This window comes from Anser cygnoides, chromosome 14 (assembly GCF_040182565.1).
Source record: "Anser cygnoides isolate HZ-2024a breed goose chromosome 14, Taihu_goose_T2T_genome, whole genome shotgun sequence".
NCBI classification, from domain to species: Eukaryota; Metazoa; Chordata; class Aves; order Anseriformes; family Anatidae; genus Anser; species Anser cygnoides.
Genome location: NC_089886.1, coordinates 6,542,704 through 6,557,175, shown reverse-complemented (window position 1 = coordinate 6,557,175; position 14,472 = coordinate 6,542,704). Strand labels below are relative to the sequence as shown.

The window sequence follows — 14,472 nt, the reverse complement described above, 5'->3', positions numbered from 1 at the left end:
CCCAGTGCAGGCCCTCTGCAGGCTTTGTTGCCTCCCAAGTATTTGGCAGATTCAAAGCTTCCCTCTGGACAAAAGCTAGAGTTCTCTTATTTGCCTACCATGAATTTGCAGCTTTCATGGTGCAATGAGAGCCGTCACCCTGATAACATGGGACAAGAAATTACCAGCGTTCCCTCGTCCCACCCAAGGCAGTAAAAGCTTTTCTCATAGCAGGGAAAAGACCAACTTAACTCTTTGCATCTGAGCAAGCTCAGGACATTAATCAGCTTCTCCTCCCCCCAGTCAAATTCTTCATCGATCCCCATAGTTTGGCCCTGAAGATGTTGCTGTGAAGCTGGAATTAGGCAATGCGAGGCTGATTTCAGCAGCTTGGCACCTCGCTTGGAAGTGCTGGGCAAACACGACCTGTATTTGTTGGGAGAGAGAAGACTCGGAGGTGACTGATGTAAAACATAACTCTAAAGAGAATTCATGAGACGGGAAAATACTACTTCGGGCTGTGTCAAATGTGGGAAGCAGGTGGCATAAACGAAAAAGCCAGGGAAAGGTCAAGCCTTGGAGGAATTGAGAGAGAATCTCTTCGTGCAGGGGAGAGCTGATGTGAAACAGTCTGTTGCCAGAGGCAGCCAGGGAGGAAAATCAAGCAAATAGCTTTGAAGGAATTAGACAATAGAATTCATCTCATCTAATTTTAAGCATTTAAAAATGAAGTATGTAGCCTAGGCTTGTCATCCAGGCTCCCTCTACAGTGGGTAGAAAGAGAAAAAGACGTGTTGGAGGGCAATTAATCCCGGCTATCTGTGAAAGCGCCTGCCAGCACGAAGCCAGGAACCAGTTCAGACGTGCTCAGAGAGCTGAAGCTTGGTGAGGAAAATCTTGGGATTCCTCAATCACCGGGGAGCTCCTGAAAAGGTGGCAAGCATTTGTCAACGCGAATTTAATGAAGCGCCTGCCTGGAGCAGCACCCCACCATCAAGCTGCAAGAGAGATTGCAGGGATGTGGCTCCTCGCCAACCTCAGCTAACCAAAATACTCCTGGAAAAAAAAAAAAAAAAAAAAAGGAAAAAGAAAAAAGAAAAACAACCCAGGATGGTCTTTACTAGCCTCTAAATATCTTTTTTTTTTTTTCAATGAATAAATATACGGGGAAAAAAAGAAAGAAAGATGATGAATGCTAATGAAATAAATGAGAAAATACATTTTCTTTGATTCCTCTTTGCCTGGATCTATACTAATTTCAGAAAAAGCAATTGGGTTATGAGATAAATTTCATTTATTCCTGATATAAGAACAATGCAACATTTTTGACAAGTATTCTTCAATATGCCACCTGGGTAGTTCTAGTAACAGGCAATAAAAATGAAATATGATAGAATTCCTAAGAAGATCCCAGCAGTTAAAGGGGAAAACAGTTCATAGCTCTTTCTTAGGGCGTTCCCAGATTTCCTAGGAACACCAACAAATTTGTAATCAGTTCCTTTTCAAAGTGTGTGAGGTAAGTTTTGAGAGTACGATTTTATTCCTGGCTTAGCTGTAGATGTTACTCAAGAATCTGCAAAGAAAAACCAGAGGCGTATAACTGGATGGAAACAAATTTCCTCAGTGGAAATTGATGGTGTAGGGGATCACAGAAGGAAAGACGGGGTGAGTTTCATCAGGAGCACCAAATGCTCGGCAGATTTAGAAAGGAAGAGCATCACCATCGCGATTCGGGGTACAGAGTCAGCAAGAAGAAACTCTCTCTACTTTGCCACTACACTGCACCATACTAGAAGCAAAAGGCAAAGTATTTTCAGGCTTTACCTTATCCTATAAATTCATTGCTTCTGGAAACTAGTTTTATTCAACTGTCCTGAGTCTAGCTCTGGTTGTAGCTATACAGACATAAATGTGCCATTAACGCTCTGCAGCTCTCGTGAGCCTGGTCACAGACCCACGCTGTTCCGGCAGCAGCCAGGTCTTGCACAGCCCGAATTCCCTGTTAGTTCCCCATGGAATTAGATTGGCACAGGGTTCTTTTATGGGATGCCCTGAAAGCTGGCTGTGAAGAAACAACATACTCGAGGAGCTTAATCCAACCACCCCTCTGTGCGTCAGCTTTATACACTAAGGCATCAAGTGAATCTAACGCGTCAAATCTGCCATTTCTTCTCCCAGATCAGCTTCTCTTGGCATTTGTTTTTTGTATTAGTTTCTCCTTGCTTTTCAAACATATTTCCACAATCCTAACAGAGCTCCTCCGCACTGCCACCCCAGTATAATCAGACTGCAAAGGAGCCCGGGGGAACCTCTCTTTGCTGTTGGCTGCAGCCAACAGAAAAGAAATGCTGGAAAGCGGCAGAGCTTATGCAACAGATAAATCATAGGGAGAATATGTTTTCTCTTCCCTTTGCACAGATCCCATACATCACCATGACTCAGTGCAGCTCCCCCAGTGGGGACAAATTCCAACTTCTAATGCACTTTCCATCTGACTCCTCCATGATAAAAGATGAGTCGTTGTCCTGAGATATTGCATTTTGATTGTAATATATTAAACACCTCTGTGTTTCAGAACAGTTTGGTTTGGGGACCCAGCACTAATCCCATTTCCGTGGTTTGAGCTGCACATCTTACCACCGTAGAGAGAAAACCCCTCCAGTCCAATTGCTTTCTTGCTTCTCCTCTCCTCTAGCTTTTCTGGTTTTCACCAACCTTCCTAGATGTGATAAATCTTGTAAATTTAATTTAGAGATCATATTGCTGGCTTTAAAGGTAAACAAGTTTAGCTGTCTGCTTGTTGCCCAGAGTCTGCTAATCTTGTAAAATTCCTCCATTCCCACTTGGCTGGCACAGTTGTTGGGAGGCTGGGGGGAGAGCACAACATCTATTCTACGAAGTGCTTTGGACATATGTTGGACACTTGCAGATGGCATCCTGGCCACAGCCCAAGCTCCCATACTGCTGCCCAAGGACAAATGCTGTAATCCTGAAGTTTTTCATAAGCTCGCTGTATCGTAAACGTTACCTTAGCAGTACAAAGCTGGTGCTACATTTCCAGACTTTTTCTAGTTCCATTGTTTGTAATCTTCTCCTAGCTATAACGCTTTTCCAAAGCACACTACCTCTGTCCACATTTGTTGTGACCATTGATGCCTCTCCTCACTAAAATTGAAGGCTACCACTCTTCCACTAAAGCAGCAGCAGATCTTCAGAGGAGATGCATGAACTAGAATTCCTGCTATCTGCAAGAAAGCACTGCATCTTCCCCGTAAAGAGAGCCTTTGGCCCCAAGCTGAGAGTTACAAACAGTGACCAAGCACATTATTCATGCAATCTTTCCTTTATCTATAAATTCCCTTTCTAAGGAAACATGCAACAGCAGCAAGGGATGACAAACAGTTGTTTCACGGGCATCCCGGGTGGCTCTCTTTCATCTCCTTTCCTAATATTTCCTTTAGGCTTGGGTAATTTTTATTGTTTTTTCTCTTTGCGCTTTCCCACGCCTGAACAGTTCTTGGATTTGGCAGGCACAGAAACAGCAGTTATATGACATGCATTTTTTAATGTATCAAAACACATTCCTTTGATTCATTTTTTAATAAGCAAACTCTGCTCACTCAAGGTTAACAACTTTCCCACTTCACCTGGGCATAAGAGATTCCCAGATGTTGCTGAGATTTTTTAAACAAAACTCACACCTTCAGAAATTAGCAGGGCAAAACCTGCTTCTCAGACACCTCCCAGACCAAAGAAATTGCTGGGCCCACCAAGGGGTGGCCCAGAGGCTTGCTACATCCAGATATTTTGACATATTTAATAGAAGTTTGTGTGAAGTTATGAGCGCTGCGTGAGCTCAACAGCAGCTGTCCAAACAATTCACATTAATAGCTCTCTACAGACCCGAGTATCACACAAAGAGGAAATGTAAGAAACCAAAGGCTGACCTCAGACAACAAGCACGTGATGTTCTCCTCAGTCAGTATTTGTAAATCCAACGTTATGAGAAGAAATTGCACCTGGTCAAAAGCCTATGTGCTCTTTGCTTGGTGACCATCTGAGATGGCAACTATGAAAACAAGTAAGGGAGGGAGAGAACTAAGTTCTAAGAGAGGGAGAGACAGCTTCAAAACGAACACTATAAAACTCCAACAGCAAATCTTGAAATCAAAATGGAAGGAAGGATGAAGTTCACATTAAAATCATAGTTGAAAGCCAGCATTATAAAAAAAAAAAAAAAAAACACAACAACAACAACAAAAAAAAAACAACAACCACCAGTTCACATTAAAACCATGTTTGCAAAGAAAACATGGTTTGGCTAGTCTCTCAAAGTCTTTTGCCAGACTGAAATGCCAGTTGCTGTGTCAGAAATGCAAGGAAATGAAGACACAATAAATGGTAACCTCTCCCATTTCTGGTTCCCTTCTATCAAACAAAATTAAAACTCACGTGTAGCTCTCTCTCAACCTAAATCAGCAGAATACAACAAAAGGAACATTTAAACCTGTTAGGTAATATAGAGCATCTTCTGTTCTGCATGTGTCCACAGTAAAATGCATCTCAGCTTGTTTCGAGTTTTACACACAAGAAGCTAAAAATACTTTTACTCTTTTTTTCCCCTTCAGCTTTATGAAGAAAATGATGAACAAGTGAAAAACATTTTGTTTCCAAAGCAGATTTCCCTGGGAATTCCTTATCAACATTTCACTGGTATTGTGAGTTTTTAAGGAGGATTTGAATCTGGAAGAAAGGAGACTTACCAGACAGTACTGGAGGCAGCATCCCACGGACCAGGGAAGGGTCATAGGGCTGTGATTGGAGACAGGTCAAATTCTGCACTTTGGTAGAGTGGAGACAAGCACACAAGGAACTCAGGTCAACAGCATCAGTGAGAGTGGAAGGATGGAGAGCCTAGAAAGCAAAAGCACGACATTTCTGTTTAAATAACCATACAGTGGATTCAAAGGCACACGCCACAGTCTTAGCTGAGCAGACCAACTGCTACCTTCACATAGGGTTAGCCCAGGTTCCTGATGAAGCTGAGCACATGTGGATTAGTAAACCCTCTTGGATTCTTTATCAGGAAGGAAAACAAGAGCTTAGCTCCCTCGGGACAGCTGAACTACTTGGTACAATTTATTAAAATCATGTTATTTTTCCTTGACTTCACCCTCAGCTCACCAGCAGGTGGGTTCGTTGCCACTAGTGTGAGAAGTCGAGCAACAGCTGAAAAGTGGTAGCAAAGCAGGCCTAGGGAAGCCACAGTGCCCTGTGCTCAAGGAGGGCTCACTGAGGATCCCAAAATGCACTCAAGATGCCACTTTTGTTGTGCAAGGAAAATAACCTCTTCTAACACCCTACATCTTTTTTTATATATATACATATACTTTTGGTGCTAATACAAGCAGAGAAACACTTGGAGCCTAACTGAAGTGGCCACTCCGCAAAAAATCACATTTTTTAATACAGCAAGTCACAGACAAAAATGTAAAAAACAGAGAAAAAAAGGAAAATATTAGCTCTATCTCTGTAGAGAAAACATCAGAAAATCATGAAATCATCCTTAAAAAATTAACAGAAGAAAACCATGAACTGTTATAAATGGCTTTTAGATTTCTTACGGAAAAAGGCCCACGACCTCAGCATTGAAGATGCCCATGCACCTGAAGGCAGTGTTAATCTCTGCATCTTGTCCAGCCACGCGGAATTTCGGAGTGTGCTGGTGCAGGGTAATACAGAGGGAGGGGGAAGAGCATAAGCAGAAAAGACACTACTTGCCTGAAAGACACTTTGCATAGAAATATCATCATGAAATTAATTCATATTAATTTTTAAAGTGGAATTTTAAAGAGAGTCATAATTTTTAAAAATCTGGCAAGAGTCTGCCTCTTGCCAGTTCAGCATTTAGAAACTTTCACCTATGGAAAAGTTCTATTTTGAGTAGCAGACCTGACAGCAATGAAGCTGAATAAGGATAAATTTAAATTAGTCAGAAAACCATCACACTTAGATGAGAACAAGGTCTTCCTGGGGGTGGCATTTAAACTGCCTCTAAGATTTCTGAAGGAAGGACACTGCTTTGCATTGCTCTTTACAGGAAAGTCAATAGCCTGAAGAAAGATGAATTGGTTTTCATCGCATTCATAAGAGCTTTAATCAAAAAATACCATATTCACGGGGCATTTGAGGTTAAGCTCCTGATTTTCCCTCTATTTCCAACAGCTAGGAAAATTAGATGAGGAACGGAGGTATCCATGAGAATGCACAAAAGGCGCAGAGCAAAAGAAATGGAGTAACGCATCGCCCTGTGCACGGGCACCGCTCGGCCTTACAAAGAAGCAGCCCCAGCCCAAATCCTGCTCGTGGCCGTGACTCATCCGCTTGGTGCCAGCGGGGAGCAGAGCCTGGTTTAGGGCAAAGATCCAAAAAGTCAAGACCACTTCAAGCCAAGGGTCCAACGCTTACAGAGCCCAGCAGGGACGGCGCTACCACCCCTTCATGCCACTCGTTCTTTCTCCCTGCGACCTTCCAAGGAGGCACCAGGGGCTTAATTTTAGCAATGCCACAAGCGAACAACAACTCAGCCAGCACAGCAGCTTCAAGCAGCGCCTCGGAGCCCAGAGCCCTCCTGGGAATGAGCACAAATCCAGCCCAGGGCAAAATGGCACCAAGAGCCGGGTACAGCAGCAGCTAGCAGATGGTGAACAAGGGATAGCAACACGGCTACTTAGGAGAGAGCTCGCCTTCTTTCATTTATATTTTTATAATAGAAAATCTTCATATTATAAAACAATAAAATTATTATTATTCACTAAGAAAAAGTTGCTGAATCTACTTGTCCTGTTACAGGAGGGAGCTCTGTGGAGAACTGGTACTGCCAACAGGGTCAATTATGTATGAGCTTATTTAGATGCTAGTAAAAAAATAAATAAATAAAAAATATCACCCCAATCTCTTTGTAGCCTAAATAATCAACGATGACCACATACACTATCCAATCCACAAAAAACTCTGTCACGTGAATGTTCAACTAACCCAACTCGTATTTCTTATGATAGATCAAAGCATTTATTTTGGCAGAAACAATTTCCTGAATTTCTGCCCTCAAAAGCAGAGCTTGAAATGCTTGTAAATGTTTTTCTGCTGGGGAAATGAAGCTGTCGTAGGAGCGAGGGACAAAACAACGTGCGTGGAGAGAAACCCCTTCAGAGCAGTGATAAATCTCAGAGTGATGAATTAACTGAACGCCCCCAAAATTCCATTTCTACAGCTGCTTCTGCCTTTGTGACCAATCATAAATTTAACGCCACCAAAGTGCGGTGAGGGAGGTATTTTCCCCATTTGACACCTACGGATGCTGAGGCACAGGTTTGGGGATATGATTATCTGGGATCTGTCCCTTCTGCGAGACCCTACAGGTGACACCAAAAATTTTCATTTACATATACTGTGTATTTTTAAATAAAAAAAGCATACATATATATATTTAAATATACCATCAAAATCCTGAGGTGGAACAGGCATTCCTTTTAACAGGAGCAAAATCCTTTGCATAGAGATGAATTTAATTCAGTGACAGCAGAATCAGGCCTCAGCGCAAAGAGTATTGAGTAGCTACAGAATAATTGTAATTCACCTGCAGTGCTGGTTAAGGGATTGCTTCTTACAACATGAGTTGCACTAAGGCCACCTGAAACCAGCCTAAATTCCCTCCAAGTCCCCAAGCCCAGCATTTCCCACTGGCTAAACACAAATTCTGAACACGGTCACTGAATAAAAGTTTAACACCGAAGTTAAGGTGAGCAAAGGAGGACTGGAGGTGAGCTGCGTGAGTCCTAGCGAGCTCCAGGGACCGTCAGGGACCTGGAGGATTGCCATCGGTTGCCATCAAGGCAAATGATGAAGCATGGCAACTGCTGTGGCTAGTGCTGGGTCACCACGAGCACGTCCAGCTGCCCTCTCCAACGGCACACATCAGACCCTGGGCCTCGGTCCTCACCTCCAGGAGCGGCGATGCAATGACACGTCTCTGCTGCCCCATGGCCCGCTGGAGGGCTGGGTGCTGCCCGGTGAGCAGCTCTGCGGCTCCTGGGTGCAGGAAGCCTCTTCCCTTGGTGCTGTCCAAAGAGCAGGGTACTACCTCCCACGAGACATAATAACCCCCACAAACTTCATTTTCCTCCACTCTAGGAGGATTTTATTTGGGCTAGCCTTTTCCTAGCAACCATTTAGCCTGACACGCGCAATTATTTAAAAATAAGAATAATAAATTCCTAACAAATCATTCAGCTGAGAATGATTACGCAGAGGAGGGAACGAGGAAAAAAAAAGGTGCCAGATGTGAGTCGTGCTGTTCGGAGCACTTCTGGAAGGCAGACAGACACCGCGGTGCTCAGACAACAGAGGAACCGAGGTGGGGCACAATTACCAGCGGGACATTAAATTAATTCTCACTTTGTTTTCCTACCAGGTTCACTACAGCAACAACAGAAGGGATGGGATTAGATGGGAGTGTTTACATGCTGGGAGGATGACAAAATAAGGGGAAAAAAAGAGAGAGAGAGTACTAGCACAAGTTTTGTTGTTTAATTTTTGCTCTGTTTCTAACCTTTTACGTCCCTATGGGTTTGCATGAGACTTTCTGGTTATCAAAATTAAAATATTACTGCTACTTTTTAATATCTGCTTTGTGAAAGTTTAGTTCTAACTGGTCTCAGCACTACCTGCAACCTTTTCATCTCAACATGTTTGCTTTGGGCAAACTACTTACACAAAACTGATTTTCATGTTTAATGAAAAAACACTGCACATTTTTGGAATTTGTGCTTTGGATTTTTTATTATTGTTATGGATCACTGGCATTTCACTCAAATTTATATGACTTCCAGCTCTCTATTTTCACACAGACATATCACGGTATCAAGTAACAAAAAAAAAAACTTCTGCTGAAGATGATCATTTGGGACAAATAATGAGGTTGGATTAAAACATTTTACTGTAAATCAAAATTACAATGGAACGTATTCACATTTAGAAATACCATCGATTAAGAAATGAGTAAAAAATACCCAATTACAGGAAGAAGAAAAAAAAAGAACTCTAAAATGCCTAGCTTTCCTACCAATAAATAAATAAATAAAATCAGAAAGCGTTTTATAGTACTTCGGTGAGAAAAATGAAAAGATGTAACACTCCCCATGAAAAAAAAGACCTCCTGAAGCCTTCCACCTCTTGCCTGGTGCGTGGCAAAGGAGAGGAAAGACGTGCCTAAGGGTGCTGGTGGCCAGAGGTTCCTGGTTCGCCCGTGGGCCTCCCCGTGCCTCGGTCAACAATGTTGTGAAGCGCAGTAAGAAAGCACAAACTCTATTCACTGCGATAATAAGGGGGCACGCAAATTCCTTGGATACACGCCAGCTCCTCCCAGACACACTCGCCTGCTCCCAACAGCAAAATGTTTCCCGATAATAATTACGGCTGAGGTTATCAAAGATGCCCGTGGGATTTGGATTCCCCTGGGACCCAGCAGCGCTGAAGCTCTCCACCTACGGATTTTACTCAAACTCTGATTGATTTTTTTCCCCCTCTCCCTACCCCTACTGGCAACCTTTCAAGTGCACACATGCAGAACGGCAAGAATATTTGCAGGGACAGCATCTTCAGCAATCTTTGCAATTTGGAAGCAACAAAACAGACACCAAAGCTCCAAAAGCCCATTTTCACGGGGAAGTGGGATGTAACTTTGAACGTAACTTCGTTCTTCTACTTTCCAAAATCTGATTTCAATCAAAATTCTCTATGCAGAAAGCCACCTTTCCAGATGACCACCTTCCTAACGTGGCATCTTCTCCTCCCATCAGTAGAACTGTTGCTGTTAGTTGTGTAGGCAGCAAATAAACGAGCTGCTGTCCTGCCAGATCAGCTTTTCCATCAGGTGGAGGTACAAAGTTTTCTGGTGACAAACAGCACTGCCATGCAGCAGTGTCCTTTGCTAGGATAAAAGTTTCCTTCGGAAGTAGTGGTGTTAAACCAGTGATGCTCAGACGTCAGGTGGAGAAAGCTTTGCTGTTGCCTTGTGCTTTCGTTCTGCCCCTCCAGCCCTCCTGCCCCAAACCCAGGGGCTGCCGACAGATTCTTGGAGTAAATCCCTCCTGCAGGAGGAGAAGGGAGGAGTGCCAAGAAGAGGAGGGCCAGCAGAACGTTCCCAGGTGAGACTGAGATTTCCAGGTCCCTTTTCAGGCATGGATCTTGGCTCAAACCTTCACCAATAGCCGAGGTTTAGCTAGCTCAGAAGCTCCTTTCCTACCAGTCCTAAAAGAAATGATGGAACCAGCACGGCTCCGAGGACAAGCAGACTCTGGGTTTACAAACCAGCTCGTCTGCAGGCAGCTTTCATTTCCATTCCACCCCAGACCTTCCCACGACAGCTGCCCTGGGTGCTACAGCAGCCACAGCTGGCCCCGTGCCCGAGAAGGGGCACGAGGGGGTCGCACGCCCCAGGAAAGGCTTTGCCACAGGCACGTCGGGGTTTTGTGCTCCCTCCTGATGCCCGCGTGCTTTCGCCCTCCTCATGCGCTGTGGTTATTTCAACGTAACAGAGAGGGAAGGGGCTCTCCCACAAGCTGCCTTTTAATCCAATTTTTGTTTCCTGTTCTTTCATTGGAGTTATGGGCTTTGGCAGCTTCTTGCTGCGTTTCCACAGTCCTCAGATTCTGCAGGCAAACGAGCCTTCTCCAGAGCAGCAAGCGAACAAATGAATCCAGTGCTGGATCACAAAAAGAGTACGGAGATGGGGAGAAGGAGGGCTGGAAGGAACTGGATTGCCCCATCCCAAGGCAGACCCCAGGGAAGCCTTGTGTCTGAGCCTCTCCTCCGCTGCTCCTGCAGAGCAGGAGAGCAAAACCTTCCCCTTCTGTGCAGGAACAATTTGCTCACACTTTCCACACTCTCAGAGGGCGGGAGAGGGATGAGATCCTCTTTGTTCTTTATTGCTTGGGACATTTGCATAAAGAGAAGCTGTTTGTAATTTAAACACTCATCTGCTCCCAGCGCTTATTCTCATTTTGAAGTTATAATCCTCTATTAGCAACGTGTCAATCACAGTGCCACGGGCTGGCCTGAAGGTTACACTGCATTGCAAGATCCCAGCTTCAGGGCTCCACAAGCTGCAAGCCTGAAGGTCCCCCTTTTCCAGCAGGTGCTCCTGAAGCTTGGTACTGATGGTGGGATCACCCCAGTGCTGTGCCAGAGCCAAGGAGGCAGGCATGGAGGTAACCAAAGATGCAGGCAGCGTGGGATGAGGGCCCGTTCCCAGTCCCCAGAGCAAAAGCCCCAGAGCAAAATGCAGCCAAAGAGCCCCAGGGTGCACGGCGTCCTCCTTCCCCACAGTGACCTGCTGCAGCCTGGGAGCAGGAGACATGGGCTGGAGCTGAAAATGATCTAGAATCTGAAAACCCCCAGAACAAGCAAGGGGTGAACTTCATTCTTCTCCCATGGACACAGAAACCAGTGGCCAGAAGTCAGCCCGGGACCCAAATCAGACCCCCCAGTGCTGCTGGAAGTAGCAGAAGTTTCTAAACTAGCTTTTAAAAACCCAGTAAATATTTATCCTCTATTTCACAAAGGAACACTGAGTAAGCTTGGTTTGCAACACAGAGCAGACGCAGACTCCATGCTGCTAGGAGGAGATGAAATAGCTTTGTTGCTGTACACCAAATTTCTTTGTTCAAGGAAAGCACAGAAAGCGAAGTTAAATGCTTTAGTAATCACAAGGTAATTAAATGTCAATTAGTCAAAAATATGGAGTGCAATAGAAGTCTAAATAAGAATTTCTGAATTATAAATGTATTTGTACCCATTCTGATACTTAATTTTTTTCTGTTCTATTTCTGCTAAAAGGTGGAGGTTTGTTTTGTTTTTGTTTTTTTTTTTTTCTGGGTAACTGTCCGCATATAATATTTCCTAGGTTTGTTTTGTTTGGTTTTTAACTATTTATTATTAGGATTTCAATACCTTTTTATCAAAACCATTTTCTGAGTCATGGTCTCAAGTTAGTATTATGTTATTCTTTGACACATTTATCTCTGAAAATAAAAACCTTTAAAGTAGCTTTTGTTTTGCTCAATTTTTTGCAGAAATTTGCCCCAGAATCAGATTCTACTAATTTGGAATTAGTCTGAAGTTCTTCAGGAAATCATTACTCTTTTTCTAATTAGTGCTACTTAGGCTTTGTATGACATTTAAAAATCCCCTCCCCTAGCCAACCGTCAGGATGGAGTTTGAAGAGAAAAGTGAATTGCTTTTAAAAGCAGCCCATGGCATCAAGGACAACTTAATGTGACACTTAATGTGAACTTAGTGCCTGTAACTTCGGAGTTGGGGATAACAAAACAGAAGGGATTTTTCTAAGGTACCAGCCTGGTCCAAGCCCCAGCACTGGATTTGAACACCATGGAGTTGGGGCAATGGTTTAGAGGCACTAGTCCTGAAGAAATCCTCTCCGTTTTTGTACTTCGGAAAAATCCCTTCCATTTCTGTTCTTTAACTTACGGATAATCTTCTACCTAGTTGTGGTGAATTTGCTATTTGTGAGGATTTACCCCCATTTTCAAAAGGGGTATAAATAATATCCTATCAGAAGGGATTAGTAAGGTAAAAAGCACTTGAAGCACTTGACAGAACCTACACATGTCGTGATTTCTGATTCACTATCAGCTGATTTAAACGTTACCGTTCACTGCCTCTGAAATACCAAGCAAACCATGAAATTAAAAATCCCCTGTGCCCTACCTTTTGTACAGCGAAGAAATCAAAGGATCCCTACAGGGACTTAATTCTTCACTGATAAAGGGAAATGGCTTTCATTAAAAAATTCATTTTGAAGAAGAAACACTGTATTTGGCATGACAAAAAAAATATAGTATAGCCATTGTGATTTAGCTAAATATATATTGACTCATAAAAGGTACAAGTTTGACATTGCTCTTCCAAAAGTTAAATATTTTTGACTCAGGATTAGAAAAAAATAAATAAAAAATCGGAGAACGTCTTGATCCCAAGGTTAGTTCTAAAGGATTTTGGAATTTAAGAGTCACATAACTGCAGTAAATTTCCAATGGCTGGAAAGTGTCTGAAATGGAAATGTGAAATATGACTATATTTCCCATCACTTGACCCCAGGCAGTCCAGACACAATCCTTCTTTCTGACAGCATGGCTTACGCACTTTTTTTCCTTCTATTTTTTTTTTTTTTTTCTTTAAATCAGTCTTGCCCATTTCTGTGATCAGTCTGCCCCAGTAATGAAGAACACGTTTCTGCCATCACATAACATTGCTCTGTTTCACTGCAACTGCATCTTGCTTCATCCAGGAGCCCCATCTAGTGATGCTGGCAGCCCCGCCTGCCGAAATGTGGGGGTGCAGCTGCTTCTAGTTTCATTGTGTTGAAAATGTGTCCTGGCCTTTCCTGACATGCATAGGAACGCTCAGGGAAATAGAAATAGCCTTTCAACAACAGAAAACTCTTCTCCGGTAGCTTCTTGCATCCAGGAATTGGAGATATATATTATTTTTTTTTCCCACAAAATTCCAAAAAAAATGGTAAACCATTTGACTAAATTGTGGAAGGGGAAATATATGCAGATCTCCAGCATCCACATCCAGGTGTGCAAGTGAAGCCAACTACTGACTGAGTGTGCAAATGCCTCTGGCTGCTCTGCAAATTCCACCCTCCACGCCGCTACTAAAGGCGGACAGTTTCATTTGGATACACTCTGTCTGATTTAACAGCAGTAATCGTGTTTCCATGCTTGAACGAGAGACGGGACTCGCCTTAATTTCCTGAGCTGCGCAGCTATTCACGGCTGCTGGTTCACTTTCAGCCTTTGCACGGGTTCACGAGTCTGCATTGTAGGGGCTGGGCTGAGCGAACCTGAATGACACAGAAACCTGGGCTGGAAAAGGCTTCGAGAACATCAGGATTTAGCTGATTTAACTGGGGTGGGGAATGGGGAGCATCAAGGAGCTGAGAACATTTAGGTGCAGAAGCTGGGAGGCTGGCAGCACAGCAATAAGGATAAAGCGAGCAGAGTGATATCAATGATGGTTCAAAGGAGTCCAGGAAAGTGCCATCACCTTGCAGATCACGCCCTGGGATAGCCCTTTCACAGCCTGCTTTACACCTCTATAGGATTTTGCATGTATGTTTAACCATCTTAAGAAAAGCTCTGACATCTCCATGGAAGGTTTGATGCTAACAGGAATCATTTAAATAACTACTCAGCACATTCACACATCACCGGGCTGCACAGCAAAATGCCCAGCTGAACTACAGCTGAGGAGAGAAAGCCCTGTATACTTTTTCACCGCCTTGGGTGCACAAACACCAGGCAAATTTGCTCTAAAGAACAAGTTACATGTAAGGCTTGAGCAACGTCTATTCCAGTTACACCTCCTCCATCTGAGTTTTGAACTATCCTACTGTTCATCTGACAG

The 14,472-nt window shown here is 43.5% G+C and overlaps 1 long non-coding RNA gene across 2 annotated transcripts in view; it reads right to left on the bottom strand.

Annotated features, from left to right (window-relative positions):
• The window catches only part of LOC106032840 (uncharacterized), a 156,138-nt gene that overhangs the window by 90,666 nt on the left and 51,000 nt on the right, over window positions 1-14,472 (bottom strand). For both annotated transcript variants that reach the window (XR_010834977.1, XR_010834978.1), the window contains exons 2-3: window positions 4,743-4,893; window positions 3,927-4,048 (exon numbers count right to left, since the gene is read on the bottom strand). This is a non-coding gene — a long non-coding RNA (uncharacterized lncRNA). The remainder of the gene's footprint in view (window positions 1-3,926; window positions 4,049-4,742; window positions 4,894-14,472) is intronic.